At 41.3% G+C, this 16,017-nt stretch overlaps 1 pseudogene across 1 annotated transcript in view; it reads right to left on the reverse strand.

Annotated features, from left to right (window-relative positions):
- Positions 1 to 4,542: 4,542 nt before the first annotated feature.
- LOC148874768 (E3 ubiquitin-protein ligase PRT1-like) overlaps positions 4,543 to 16,017 on the reverse strand; it is a 59,327-nt pseudogene continuing 47,852 nt past the window's right edge. Inside the window, exon 8 of the transcript XR_016105866.1 lies at positions 4,543 to 4,950. The product of XR_016105866.1 is annotated as an E3 ubiquitin-protein ligase PRT1-like (transcript). The remainder of the gene's footprint in view (positions 4,951 to 16,017) is intronic.

The following is a 16,017-nucleotide window of genomic DNA, read 5'->3' on the forward strand; positions in this document are numbered from 1 at the left end:
AAAGTTAATAGGTGTACGAAATGAGGCTTTGGGAGACAAAGAAAACTGTCTTAATTGTCAACTCCCAAGGGTCCCATTTATCAGTCCATCGTATATGTGCATGGTTTTGATTAATTGTCCACATTAGTATCGCTTCACGTGGCCAAAAAATATATACATAAATACCAAAAAGTCTGTTGGAAATAAACAAAAATTTCATCTCGGTTTTAGAAAAAAAGAAGTAATTCTGTTGAACCAGTATGGGCTATATTATTAAAAGTCATTAGCCAATGCTGGTCCCACCTATTTAATGGATTGGATCTATCGATATTGTTTCTTTATAGATTAATTTTAAGGTTTAGGGTTGAAGAGTTAAAGGTAAAATCCATGGATTAGGGTTTAAAACTTAGATATAAAAAAAATAAAATAAAATAAAAAAATGGTAGGACTATTAATGGATTGGATCTATCGATAACTCGGAAACCAATTCCATTTCAATACCCTTAACCTATTCTTTGGCTAAAAGACATCAACTTATTCAGTAAACAGCTAACCTTAGCATTCAAATCATCTACCCGTTCGATTCAAACAACATTTTCTTTACTGTTTTTTAATTATTTTTTAATCTGAAACGAACCATTCCAATTCCGAATCTATTTTAACTCATTTATATATAAAATAATTTTAGTTAAAAACACACACTTGCTTTATCAACATAAAAACATTTTTTATTATAATAATTATACATCTCAAGTATATGATAATCGGGTCAGACCCGATTATTCCGATAATATTGGGACGGTTATGGTCTTCTGGTCTATGATATAGAACCAATTAATAATTGATTTATAATCATGGCAATCCCAAGATTTGAAAATCCCGAACGACATAGGTTTATAATATCAGTGTTTCAAAAACTGACAAGAAAAGTAGAACCGCTTTTCCCTCTAGGTGATAGTCACCGGTTCAACCGTTTTGGTCAATAGTCTGACCATGACACCATAACAATAAAAACGATTTAAAAAACTTCAGTAACCCAACAAATGGGTTGAACGTGTCATTGGTTCAACCATTAGGGTAAATGGGTTGTTGATCAGATCAACGTTTTTTCCTCTCTTTTGCAATCTAGCAGGTTCTAGGTTAATAGGATCTGGTCACTAGGTCACTGGTCCAACCAGCCGAATAAACATGTTGAAATATATTTATAAGATGGGCCTGACAAAAAGGATTATAAATCATGGTTTTCAAAACCGGATTGGACCGGAAAAACTGGGAACCGGTCAGGTGATTGGTTCGGTTTTTCCTCAAAACCAGAATTTTGCCAAAAAACGTTGATTTCGTCAACAAACCCCTGACCGGTTTAGTGTCCGGTTCAGTTTTAAAAACCTTGTTATAAATTAGAATAAGGGTGTAATGGAGTTAAATTAGGCTTAATTCGAATTTAAGTTTCAGTATAGGTTTGGTTAGTTATTCAACTCGAATTCGAACAATAAAAAGTATGGTTTTTTAAACCAACCCGGTGACCGAACCGGTCAGGGGTCCGGTTACCGGGTTGAACGGTCCGACCATTCAAACTGAACGCTTGTCCCATTCTGACAATAAAATTCAAAAAAAAAAAAAAAGAAAATGGTCAAAACCGCTCAAACGGTTCGAACAGTTAACTACCTGGTTCAGCGATTCGCTAACCAAAATCAACGGTTTTGGGGGAATCCGGTTTTTAGGAAAAATGGAACCACTCACCTAATGTGTTCCCGATTATTCTGGTCCGGCCATCCAATCCGGTCCAATTTTGAAAACCATGATAAAAAGTTTGGTTCAAAAACTCGCAACTTTTACACCCGTAAGGTCGAGTATGCCAGGATATGCCAAATTTCTGCTCAACTCAACTTGATTACACCCCTTAGATAGGGTAAATCACACCCATAACTACCTCTGTTTATGAAAAAAAAATCAACTTCTCCTATTACTGAGAATGTTTTTGATCTCCTCTATTTTGTTTATCACTTAAGCCCGGGCCAAAATGACTATAGTATTATGCAGACTTTGTCTTCAGATGGGCCCAATCTGGAGTGGATCCATCCAAGTCCAGGATCTGCATCCAGATGGGAAATATGGACTTGGATCCTATCTGGATCCATGCCTGCCCATCTATTTATTTGGGTCAGTTAATGACAAGAAGGAATACACATATCAGATATGGATCTTGATGAGGAATATGCCAACTCGGTTGATGGGTATCATATGGGTGATTCCTCCACATTCAAACATAGTGGATTCTGAGGATCATCACTAGAATGATTGTGAGGAAACATACCAAACACTTCCTTATCTGTGTCGGTGTGTGGGATTTGGTTGGAATATGCGGCACATTATTTGAGAAGCCTAAAAAGTCCAAAGTATGATTTGGGGTGTGACCTAGAGTTGGATGCCAGGGACCTCACCACTCATGAAAAGCAAAGAAAAGACTGACACAATGGGAAAGACTAAAGAGATTAAAGAAAAGTAATTAAGAGAATCATAGAAGAAAGAATCCAATGATTGTCCACCCAGTAGAGAGTAGAGCAGTAGAGCTGAGGCCCTCCTAATCATATAAACAATCAATTTTAACAAACACGCTTTCTTTGTTAGTTTCAGGCTCTCAGCCAAAACCAAACGGATCCCACCAACCACACACGTGAACCTTGCTCATCTCTCACCAATCCCACTTCCCAACTCCCAAGAATTTAATACAGAAAATCTCTCTCTCTCTAGTGTGCACAAAATTAGAGGCAAATTGGCGACTTGGGATTCCTAACATGTGCATCATTAAGTTCATCTCAGACAAACTCTTAACCAATCGATCAGTACTTGAACTTGGATTGAATTGAATATTGCATTGCTTGCTCCTTTCAACCCGGAGGTCCATCTAAGGTTCAAGTGATGGAATGCACAACACCTTTTTCTTTTTTTTTTATTTGCCAAAACCCCAAAAGCAATCCATTTTAATTAACTGGCCAGAAACCAAGAAACAAAAAAAGAAAGATAATGCAATTACAGAGAACACATAAAATTCAACATTGTTTATGAAAATGTCAAAAATTTCACTATTCTTAGTGCAATTATACAACCCTAGCACAAAAGCTACTTTTTATCACCAACTATGCCTCTCTATAATTTCCAAATTCAAGTACCACAGAAAGAATATGCAAGAATGGTGTGCAATCAAAAATTGAGAAGATGCCTTTGAATGCAAGATAGCCCCTTTCTTGTCAAAAATTGAAGAGATGCTTTTATGGTCTTGGCCTCTTGGGCTTTAAATTAGAGGTGTACTCCCTTTATCAAAAATGGGGTGTGCCCAAAGTACCATCTTCATAGACAGCTTAATTGAATTTGGATACCCTCTTTACCCGAAAAGCTGTCTTTCAAATAATGCTCACTCAAATCTGTGCAAACTTTGTTTTTCGGATTACAATTACAACACCCATGAGAGGATGGGATAGGATCACAACTTTGGGGGCTGTGTCAAGTCAGCCCTGTGTAGTACCTTGATCGGTGTCTGATTTTATAACCCTTCTTCCCCTTTTCTTCTTTTAGCACTCAGATAAAATGAGTAAAATGGTCAGAAAAATGTCATAAAGATTAATTTACCATTTAAAAATTATTTAAAGTTTGGAAACTGATTTGACACAACCCCAAATTTTACTGTTCAGTAATTTTCCCTTTTTTCCTTTTTCTTTTATTTTTGACAAAGGATCATCAATTTCTAGTTTCACGTATACGATTCTATATCTTCAATCCAACAAGCCAGAATTCAACATAGCATTAAAAACAGTGGATTTTGCTTGGACCATTCTATGAGATTTTTTTACATCTATCAAGGTTCAAAGGAATCGTATGTATCGTACCATACCTTATGATATGTACGATTTTGGAATATGCAATACATGGAGCACTAATAATTGGGGAGTGTTGATCTTCAGAATAGGTGATAACATGGAGACTTCGAATGAGGGAGTATGGATAAGTTTGAATGGGATTCTCCACAGAGCTCGCCCTACAAGCAAGGTTCAGAATGTTGATACATATCAGCCCGTATCCGAGTTTTGACCGGTTCAGGGGGTGATTAATAGACCTTAAACTGGTCCCTCTGAACTAGATTTAACAAAAAAAAAAAACACAACAACAACAACTACTACCTATACTGCCCAATATGCCTCTACCAGCGTGTCAGGCATATCAATATTTTGAACCTTACCTACAAGTGCCATGGGATACATCTTCCCTACTTGTCATTTGTGCTGGCTCATCCTTTGAATGATGAAAGTGTTGTATAACTGGTTAAACCTTCTGAGAATTTATTTGATCCATTTAGTAACGAAGTATATCATGTGTCAAAGGCAATTTTAGTGAAGATGATAATAGAGATAAGAAAGTGGTTATTTTTATAGATAAAAATAGCTGAGGTTGATGACAAAGGGGCCATTTGATAATGGCTGAACTGAATGACTTATTACTTTGTATTTTAATGGATAAAATAATTAAATAATACAATATTTGCATGCATTATAATAAACCCATTTTCAGTTTCAGCCATTAGGATCTCACAACCTCCTTACTAATGAAACTGTATGTCTATAAATGACTGTAAGTGAGATGAAGTCATGAAGATATTTATGTAGGTTGCTGTACGTGTAAGTAGATTTTTTTTTTCTTTCAACTATCAAGATTATATCAAATCAGATGGTCTAATTCCCCATAGCATTATCTTTACAAAATACAAACCCATTGAATTATGCAAAGTCAGCCACACTGCTGGCTTCTTCCGCATTCCTGTAGTTGTACATGAACTTATCCAGGAAAGGTAAACCAACCAGCCAAAAGAACGCTCAAAATCGTGGAACTTTTCAGTGTATGTGTTGGCAAAATTGGAATATGCTCCTCAAGTCACTTTCTCCTACCAGACTCTCAATACACTGCTGCCGATTGCATTTCCTGCCATGTCAGGAACAATAAAGAAAATGAAAATTGAAAAGTTATGGTTAAAAGTGTGCTTTGTGAAACATGAACCATCTACTTTGCAATCTGAGAACCCAGATTTCATGCATTAACTTTCTGCCTAAAGATTAAGATAATATATAAATAACAAACTGTTTTTTGCTTATAAGTTTTGATTATTGGGATTAATCTTCTTAGGGAGTGCAGTCATTGTTGAGGGCCTATTCATGAATTGACTTGGAAAACAACATTTACCTTGTTGATCAACATTTGCGTGTATGGGGAGTCGTAACCTTTTCTAGGAGATGGAAAAGGCCAAAAGAAAATCAAGATGGTGGAAACAAGGAAGCTGACTGGACAGTAGCAGTATGCTAGAGACCAAACAAAGCCTCGAGGCAATATCCTTTTCCCAGGTCAGAGAATGAACAGTAGGTAACACCCATGAGAGGAAACCACCGTATTCGAATGATTGGCCTAGAGAAGACAAGGGAATATTGTTTCTTTTATCTTTTCATAGGTCTGTTCTTACGAAAGTTTGGTTGTTTTGTTTACATTTGCTCCTTTTTCTATGGTCACAGAAACGAAGCATGCCCAGTTGTGCACGCTGGGCCGAGTACCCAACTATCAAGGAACAAGAAAAAAGTATTTTCTAGCCCCAAAGCGCTCTGATCATTTTATCCTGTCACCCACTCCCCTAAGAAAGTTTTAAGATTTTTTTTTTTGGGCAAGTAAATGACTTTTAAGCAATATGTGACTCTGAGTCACTCACTGTATACATGGGACATGTGGCAGTTGGGAGTGCATCTAAATATCATAAAATTAAACAAGCTGAGGTTGCTATTTAAAGTGATGGCATTTCTGCGTCCAATTACCCATATGACTACAATTTCCAGCTTCATTCTTTCACTCCATCGCCAACAATCATCAATGCACTTATATCAAACTAAAAAGTGCAGTAAAAACTATCATCTCATAATATGTTAAGGACCCGCGAATAGGATCTCGTCACAGGTCGGTCAACGGGGAAAACCTCTTATTTCCCCTTGTTCCTCCCTTTTCTTGAGGCACCTATCTTGGCGCCTTAATGGTGATTGTCCAAGAGATCACCAACTCTCCTCTACTCTGTCTTGACTGAGAAATTCGATACCTTTATTGAATATCATTAGCTCCTTTAAATAGGAGATTATAAGAAGATAAGAATCCTACTTTTTGGAGGACTCCTACTGATCTATACTACTGAATTTAGACAAGAACAAATAACAGATAAGACTCCCTACTAATCCATAGACTCCCTACTGATCTATACTACTGAAAACAGATAAGATAGACACTGAATTAGATAAGATGAGAATACTAAGATGAGAACACTGAATTAGATAAGATGAGAACACCCTTTATTGCTGCTGTCGGCGGCGATACTGCTTCCCAATAAAAGCGTCCATAACATTATTCCCCTCCCAGACTAAGAGCTTGTCCTCAAGCTCGAATCCAGGAAATGTGTCTTGAAACTCAGTCAATGGTAAGCTGGCCCATTCCACTAGGACTTCAAGAACACCTCGATTAATTCTGGAGCGAACAATAGTCCGAGGTTGGGGAATGAGTTTGCCATCCTTCAAGGAAATGTGGAAGACATCATGGAGCCTACTGTGCTCTGGCAGTTCCAGCTGGTATGCAACCGTACCAATTTGCCATAAAACCTTGAAAGGTCCATAAAACTTAGGAGCTAATTTAGGAGCAGCCCTGCGGCTCAAGGAGCATTGTCGATAAGGCTGAAGCTTCAACCAAACAAACTGCCCAGGTTCAAATGACAGTTCCCGATGATGCTTGTCATAGGCATGCTTCATGCGTAGTTGTGCCTACTGTAAGCGAAGAGAAACTTCAACCAGAAGGGCATCTCGCTCTTGTAGGGAACAATCAATCTCCTCCAAACGAGTAGAACCAGGTTCATAGGACAACAAACGAGGAGGTTCAAGGCCATAGACGACCCGGAAAGGTGTCATTCCTAGGGAAGAATGATAGGTAGTGTTATAGCAGTACTCGGCCCAAGGAAGCCAATCAACCCACCGTCGCGGTTGATCCCCAACAAAACAACGGAGATACATTTCGACCGTTCGGTTCACCACCTCAGTTTGACCATCCGATTGAGGATGATAAGTGGAAGAAAGAGCTAAAGTGGTACCATGTAACCAAAACAATTTCCTCCAGAAGGTACTAGTAAAAACCGGGTCCCTGTCGCAGACAATCGATTCCGGTAACCCGTGTAAACGGAAAATGTGGGTGAAAAAGACGTGGGCGACAAAAGTAGCACTGTACGGATGTGACAGAGGAATGAAATGGGCATACTTAGAGAAGCGGTCCACCACCACGTAAAGAACCGATTTTCCCCCAACCTTGGGTAGTCCCTCTATGAAATCCATGGAGATATCAGCCCATATCTGTGCTGGGATCGAAAGGGGCTGAAGAAGGCCAGCGGGATGCAGATTTTCCCATTTGTGTTGTTGACAAGTAGAGCAGTTTTGGATAAAGTCCCTAATAGAAGCCTTCATACCTTGCCAATGGAAATCTTCTTGGACACGATACAGTGTCTTCTGAATGCCTTCATGGGTGGAGTTATGAATACCGGAGATGATGGAGGAAATTAGAGGGGAATCGGGTGGAAGATGCACCCGACCTTTATACATCACAAGCCCGTCTTGAAGGGACCAATTGGGGTCGGCAGTTCCGGTCTGAATTTGCTGAACAAGGGTCGTCCACTCCGTTGATTGTGGCACCGCCTTCTTGATGTCGTCTAATAAGGTGACTCGGGGTCACGAAATCCCACAAAGAAGCATAGTGTCCTCGTCACACCTAGACAATGCATCCGCGACGCGATTTAATGATCCCGCCTTGTAATCGACCCGAAAATCAAACCCAAGCAACTTGCTAATCCAATGTTGTTGGGGAGAAGTGGTAAGACGCTGCTCCAACAAGTACTTGAGGCTATAGTGATCAGTTTTGACGACGAATGACCTTCCCCATAAGTACGGACGCCATTGTTGGACTGCTCTAGCTAACCCGATCAATTCGCGCTCATAGGCTGGCAATTTTAAATGATGATCAACAAGTTTACGGCTAAAGAAGGCAATCGGGTGCTCTTGTTGTAGTACGGCACCAGTCCCTATGCCGGATGCATCGCAGTCAACTATAAACTTGAGATCAAAATTCAGTAATTGCAGAACTGGAGTGGTGGAGAGGGCATCCCTTAAACTTGCAAAAGCCGCATCGGCTGCGTCGTCCCAATGAAAGGCATTCTTCTTCAGTAGGTTAGTTAATGGGGCAGCCAGCAAGCCATAATTCTGTACAAATTTGCGGTAATATCCTGTCAAACCGAGGAAACCGTGGAGGGCGGCGGATTTGGGCCTGGGCCATTCCTTGATTGCTTGAATTTTGGAACTGTCCACCGTTACACCTTGCCCGTTAATGACATGACCCGAGTAAAGAACCTGGCGCTCCCCAAAGGAGCAATTGGACCGTTTAAGGAAGAGCTTGTGTTGGCGCAGGAGCTCAAAAACAATCCTCAGATGATGCACATGTTCTATCCAAGTTTTAATGTAGACTAAAATGTCGTCAAAGAACACAAACAAATTTGCGAAGGTGTGACTGAAATACCTCATTCATCAAGGACTGGAATGTGGATGGGGTGTTTGTGAGACCGAACGACATAACTAAAAACTCAAAGTGGCCATGATGAGTTCTGAAGTCAGTCTTCTCAACATCTTCGGAAGCCATTCGGACCTGCAAGTATCCTGAACCTTAGGTCTAGTTTGGAGAAATACTGAGCACCATGAAATTCATCCAACAACTCGTCCACAATGGGAATAAGGAATTTATCATTGACAGTCCGGTTATTGAGTTCTCTATAGTCAACACAAAATCTCCAAGTGCCATCCCTCTTTGCCACCAATAGGATTGGCGAGGAGAAAGGAGAACGGCTAAGGCGGATGATCCCTTGCTTCATCATTTCAGCACATTGCTTCTCAATCTCGTCTTTCTACAGATGTGGGTAGCGATAAGGTTGGACGACGACTGGTCCGGAGCTCGTCACCAGAGGGATCCGGTGATCGCAAGCTCGGGAAGGAGGAAGTCCCTTGGGTTCTTGGAACACGTTTGAGAAATTGGCGAGGAGTCTTTCCATGGTCGCTGCCTGCGTCAGCTCACCTTGGAGCACATGTACCTGTGGGTTTTTAGCCTTTACCATGCTACCTTGCCAAGTGACTTGCTTCCCGTTTAAGCAGAATGTCATCGATAGGGCACTGAAATCCCATAGGATTAGGCCCAGGGTGGTCAACCACTTTACCCCAAGAACTATGTCAAATCCATCCAAGGATAGCACAAACAAATCAGCAAAGAAAGATTCAGAATTGATCTGTATTTGGACGTCCTTACAGATGCCCGGGCTGTGTACTCTTTCACCATTTGCTATGGCTACCTATAGTCATGGTTTGACTTCCATTGGCAGCTTCAGCTGGAGGGCAGCTTGCTCGCTAACAAAATTGTGTGCTTCCTGAATCAACGAGGATTAGTATTGGTTTTCCCGCTACCCGCGCTTGCAACTGCATAGTTTGAGAGGTTTTTATTTTTGTGGTCGCGTGGAGAGAAATCTCGGGTTCTAACGAAGAGGGTACATCCTCGTCCTCCTCTTGCTCATCCACCAGGAGGCAGAAGAGTCTCTTGCACCTGTGTCCCGCCAAACAGAGATCGTCACAATTGAAACATTGTCCCCTCGCCCGGCGTTCTGCCATCTCAGCCCTAGACAAGCGCTTAATGGGGGGTGCCGCCATGCTACTTCCCACACTGGCCGATCTGGAAACATTGCCCGTATGTGACTTCTATTCTCAGCTGGCTGCAGAAGATGGGGTCGTACCAAGTGTTTTCGGGGAAGCCCATATTGTCAGAGGCCGCCCCATACTGAAGGTTCCACAGCTGAGTTGCAGCTTGCGCTCAAAAGCGCGAGCCAGGTTCATAGCCGTAACTAGGTTGGGGGGATTTTGCATCTCCACATCCACCCTCAAGGTTTCGGCTAACCCTACGGTGAACATGTCAACCTGCTAGTCTGGTCGTACCGATGATGCTCTTGCAAGGAGGATCTGAAACTGGCGCTGGTATTCAGCCACCATTCTCGTCTGTTTGAGGTTGATTAATTCGCCTAATGGGTTTCTTGTTAACGGGGGCTCAAATCTGAGTAGGCAGTTTGAATTGGGTCCAACTAAGTCCGGGTTCCTCCTACTCTAATCTATAAAACCAGAGTTGCACCTCCTCCATCATGTGGAATGTGGCCAAGCTTACCTTGTCTTTGTCCTCTGTCCGTTGGTTGCAGAAGAACTGCTCACATCTGTACAGCCATCCCAACGGATCTCTAGCACCGTTATAGGAAGGGAACTCTAGCCTGCTGTATTTGGGAACGATCATGGCTCCTTGGGCGACGACCTGCCGCTCGCCGAACGATTCTACCGTGCTTGGTCGGCGGCCGTTTGTGGTTGCAGCCCCTTCTGGATTCCTCTCCTTGCTAGAAAAATAGAGCTCCATCATGCGCCTTAATTCTCAGACGTCTTCCTTGATCTCGCGCACCTCCGTGCTGTTTTCCACGAGCTTATGCTCCAGTTCATGAACCCTAGTCATCAACTGCTCAAGGCCACCCATGACACCTTGCTCTAATACCAAATTGTTAAGGACCCACGAATAAGATCTCGTCACAGATCGGTCAACGGGGAAAACCTTTTGTTTCCCCTTGTTCCTCCCTTTTCTTGAGGCACCTATCTTGGCGCCTTAATGGTGATTGTCCAAGAGATCACCAACTCTCCTCTACTCTGTCTTGACTGAGAAATTCGATGCCTTTATTGAATATCATTAGCTCCTTTAAATAGGAGATTACAAGAAGATAAGAATCCTACTTTTTGGAGGACTCCTAGTGATCTATACTACTGAATTTAGATAAGAACACATAACAGATAAGACTCCCTACTAATCCATACTACTGAAAACAAATAAGATAGACACTGAATTAGATAAGATGAGAACACCCTTTACTGCTGCTATCGGCGGCGATACTGCTTCCCAATAAAAGCGTCCATAACATAAAAAATTTCCAATGAGCAAAACAAATATTATAACGAGAACACCTAAACTAGGTGAAGACATCCCCTTAATAAGGTGGACCAAAACAAATGTCTAATATTTGTTGTTTTCTTGTCATTCTCTCTCTCAAATATATAACATCTATGCACATCTCTTTTCACTTGTTTTATCAGACTACCATTTTGTGTACCTATTCTGTAAGCAGGTTCAGTTTGTCAGTAGTTCCATACTTCCATTTTATCTGCAACAAACAATAGAAATCCTGCTGAATTAAAAAAATATGAAAGAAAGTAGTTTCTTGAAGAGAGAAGAGAGAAGGAGAAGAAGAGAAGTTGAAAGAAAAGAGAGCAAATCATCTAGCCGCCCCTTTCACTTATTATTTATACTAAAATAATAGAACAATACAAAGACAACTATGCCCTTATAGGGCGGCAAAACATAAGACAACATATATAACACTCTAAAAACATAATAAAATTTGGACTTACATAACTACTGTGGTCCCCACCTCCTATCTAACAACTAACATAAAACATCTACTCAGAAAAACATCATAAAACTAATTAATCTTCAACACTCCCCCTCAAGTTGGGAGTAAATGTCACACATTCCCAAATTGCGTAGATCAAAGCTTGTTCCTTGCCACCCCTTTAGTAAGAATATCATCCAGCTGCAACTCTGAATTGGATTGTGGCCAATATTGATTGCAGCTTGATTGTCACAGTATAACATCATAGGTTCCTCTGCTTTCACCCCAATCTCACTCAAAAGAGATCTAACCCAAAGAAGTTCTGAGACACCATGAGCCATGGATCTATACTCAGCCTCTGCACTTGACCTTGCCACAACCGCTTGCTTCTTATTCTTCCAGGAAATCAAGTTTCCACCTACAAAGGTACACATTCCTAATGTAGACCTTCTGTCATTTAAGCATCCTGCCCAATCTGCATCTATATAGGATTCTAGCTTCAGATTCTCATGATTTGAGAAAAGAATGCCTCTGCCAGGGTGCTTTTTCAAATATGCAAGTATTCTCTCAATAGCTTCCCAGTGCTGAACCCGAGGTGCATGCATGTACTGACTCACAACACTGACAGCATAAAAAATATCTGGTCGTGTCATACACAAATACAGCAGTCGGCCCACCATTCTTTGATATCTCCCCACATCCTTTACCAATTCACCATCCACACCATTAATTTTGTGATTTGGATCAATAGGAGTGCTTGCTGGTTTGGTCCCCAACTTCCCAGTCTCTCGTAGTAGGTCAAGTACATACTTTCACTGTGAAATGAAGATCCCATGCTTAGATCTTGTAACTTCAATCCCTAAAAAGTATTTGAGCTCACCAAGATCTTTGATCTCAAATTCTTGATGCAATGATTTATTGAGATCATCAATCTCCTCTAAATCATTTCCTGTCACAACTATATCATCCACATACACAATTAGAATTGACACCAAAGCATCTCTCATCTTCACAAAGAGGGTGTGATCAGACTGTGTCTGTGTGTATCCAAAACGGATGAGTGCCCCTCTGATTCTGTCAAACCAAGCCCTAGGTGACTGTTTCAATCCACACAGAGATTTTCTGAGTCTGCACACCTTTCCTTTACCAACATTTTCATAAAAGCTTGTTGGAATGTCCATATATACCTCCTCCTGTAAGTCACCATTGAGGAAAACATTTTTTACATCAAGCTAGAACAAGGGCCATGAATAAGTGGCTGCTAGAGATAAAAGAATACGAACTGAACTCATCTTAGCTACTGGTGCAAAGGTTTCTAGATAATCAACACCATAGGTCTGAGTATACCCTTTTGCTACCAACCTTGCCTTGTACCTCTCTATCTTGCCATCGGCCTTATACTTCACTATGAATACCCATCAACATCCGACTGTCTCCTTGTCTGGGGGGGAGATCAACTATTTCCCAAGTTTGGTTTTTGACCAAAGCATCCATCTCATCTTGCATGGTTGTTTTCCACTCAGGTTTGGAGAGAGCCTCAGTAACATTCCTGAGTATAGACACAGAATCCAGGAAAGAAAGAAAAGCACGGTAGGAGGGTGATAAGGCACTGTAGGAAAGATGGTGTGAAATGCAGTGGGCTATACACTTTCTCTTCCCCTTACGAAGTGCAATGGGAAGATCAAGGTCAGTGGGATCAGCTGCAACAATAGTGTTAGGGACAGAAAAATTATCATCAGAAAACATAACAGGCTCAAGAGGAATACCCGGAACTATATCTGCCGAATCTGGAGTTTCAAAAGGACTGACAAAGAGTGGTGTGGGTCGAGGATGTGTGGAGTCAACCATCATCTACCAGCACTAATATTGCTGTGAGGCTGCGTAGTGGCTCAGGTAATGAAACTGGAGGTGTAGGTGCTGGCTGAACCGATGCCGGCTGAACTGATAGTGCGGGTGGGGGCTGAACTGATGTAGATGCTGGCTGAACTGATGGAGGCACCACAGAAACGGGAAGACGAATAGATTGTGAGTTCTCTTCCCCAAAACTCTCCCCCTGAGGAGAACCACTCGAGAAGAAGAATGTGGAATAAAAAAAGGTAACATCCATAGTGACAAATCTGCTCCTCGACACTGGGTCATAACAGCAATACCCCTTTTGGTTTCGAGCATACCCAAGAAAAACACATTTCTTGGCCTTAGGATCCAATTTCTTGCGATGAGGGCCAAGAATGTGAACAAAAGAAACATAGCCAAAAACCCTCAGAGGTATATGAAATATCTCTCCATTTGGAAAAAAGAGGCTAAATGTCACCTTAAACCCCAAAGTCCGTGAAGGAACACGATTACGTGTACGACTGTAAGAACTGCATCTCCCCAGAATTGCACAGGAACTGAAGCACACACCATAAGACTCCTTGCCACCTCCACAATGTGTTTGTTTTTCCTCTCAGCAACTCCATTCTGTTGCGGTGTATATGCACAACTGCTCTGATGAACTACACCATGTTCTAAGAGATACGTGGTTAGGTCCTCAAAGTACTCTCTAGCATTATCTGATCTAAAAACCTTAGTTCTCACTCCAAATTGTGTGAGAACCATCTGGTGGAATTGTCGTACTAAGTTAAGAACCTCATCACGTGATCTCATCAAATATATCCAGAAATATCGTGTATAATCATCCACAAACAAGAGAAAGTAACGGAATCCTCCCATGGAAGGGATTTGATATGGCCCCCATACATCAGTGTGAACAATATTAAAAGCAGAAGTACTTTTATCACTTGGTTTAAAAGACTATCTACAATGCTTTCCTAACTGACAACTCTCACACTCCAAAGTAGATAATTGAACAGACTCAAACAATTTTGGGAAAAGCCATTTCAAAGAACTAAAAGAAAGATGTCCCAAGCGATTGTGCCAAAGCATAATCTGATTTAATGACTCTAACCCACTACTGCTGTTGTTGCTAACCTAATGGCCCTGATGTCTCCAAATCTCATCCAGAAGGTAGACTCCATTCACCTCATGACCACTCCCAATCATCTTCTTTGACTCCAGATCCTACAAAACACAATTACCAGGAAGAAAGGTCACAGAACAATTCAAATTTTTTGTCAAAAAACTAATAGACAGTAGGTTGGTATGAAGTCTAGGGACATGTAAAACAGAAGACAGAGCTATATCATTGGTCACTCTAACTATCCCCTTCCTAGCAATGGGCATATGTGAACCGTCTGCTGTAGAGACTTTGTCTCTACCAGAGCACAACTGATAGGAACTGAAAATGGTAGGGGCATTAGTCATATGCTCAGATGCTCCTAAGTCTATAATCCAGGGAGGTCCCTCCTGAACTGAAGTGGATGCAAGATTCGTAGTTGCATATGAACTACCTATCTGTGCAAAGGAAGTGGTGTAGTTGGCTCCTGCATTCTGCTGTCCATCTGGAAGGCTAGAGCTGGGTGAATCTTTCTTACTCATAAGCTGTCCAAACCTCTCCAATTCTGTTCTCACTGCTGCTGCTGCAATGGATTCCCAATCAGTTTGGGAGAGAGGGGTTGAAGACTCTCCTGTAGTGGCTACATTTGCATTTCCCTTCTTGTTTTTTATCCGAGCAGGCATAAGATTTGGATGAAGCTTCCAATAAGTGTCCCTAGTATGCTTAGGCTTCTTGCAATAATTACACACCAAGTCCTTCTTATCTTCCCTTCTAGTCTCACTACTCCCCCTGCCTCCATTTGGCTTAGGTTTTGTTGTACTACCCATAGTCGACTGGTCAATCCCAGGCTGTCTCAGCATTACATTCCTCCTACTCTCCTCTCCAAAGACAAAAGCATAGGCATGAGAGAGTGTCACACCCTCCCTAGAAAGAATCTACTACCTAGCAATGTCAAATTCAAGGTTCAACCCTGCCAAGAACTCAAAAACCCTATTTGTCTCTATTATTTTGTGATAAGTTGCTGCATCATTTACACTTTCCCATACCACAGTTTCTAAGTGATCTATTTCCTGCCATAGGTTTTCAGCATGGAGAAATACACAACAAGAGGTTTTTCTCCCTGTTTCATACTTATCACCTGATTTCTTAACTGATAGGATCTAACTTCATTTTGCTTCTGAGAGTAGGTTTCAGTCACTCCATCCCAAATCTCCTTAGCAGTACTAGCCCATAGGAAATTTTTTACAATATGAGGTAACATAGAATTACACAGCCAAGACATTACCATGTAATTCTCTTGCACCCATCGGGAAGAATCTGTATCAGGTTTCTTCTCCTCCCTAGTGAGATACCCTAATTTTCCACGGGCACCAATAGCCATCTTAGCTGATTGTGCCCACTCCAAATAATTTGTACCATCAAGTTTTATTATAGTAATGATCCCAGACCCAAAAATATCACTATTACCTCCAACACCCAGTCCCACAGTACCGGTAGATTTCATCTCGGTATTCCAACTCTCCATTTTACTTCAAACAGTTCAACA

This window comes from Nelumbo lutea, chromosome 1 (genome assembly GCF_056320005.1).
Source record: "Nelumbo lutea isolate HS-2025 chromosome 1, American lotus-T2T, whole genome shotgun sequence".
NCBI lineage: Eukaryota > Viridiplantae > Streptophyta > Magnoliopsida > Proteales > Nelumbonaceae > Nelumbo > Nelumbo lutea.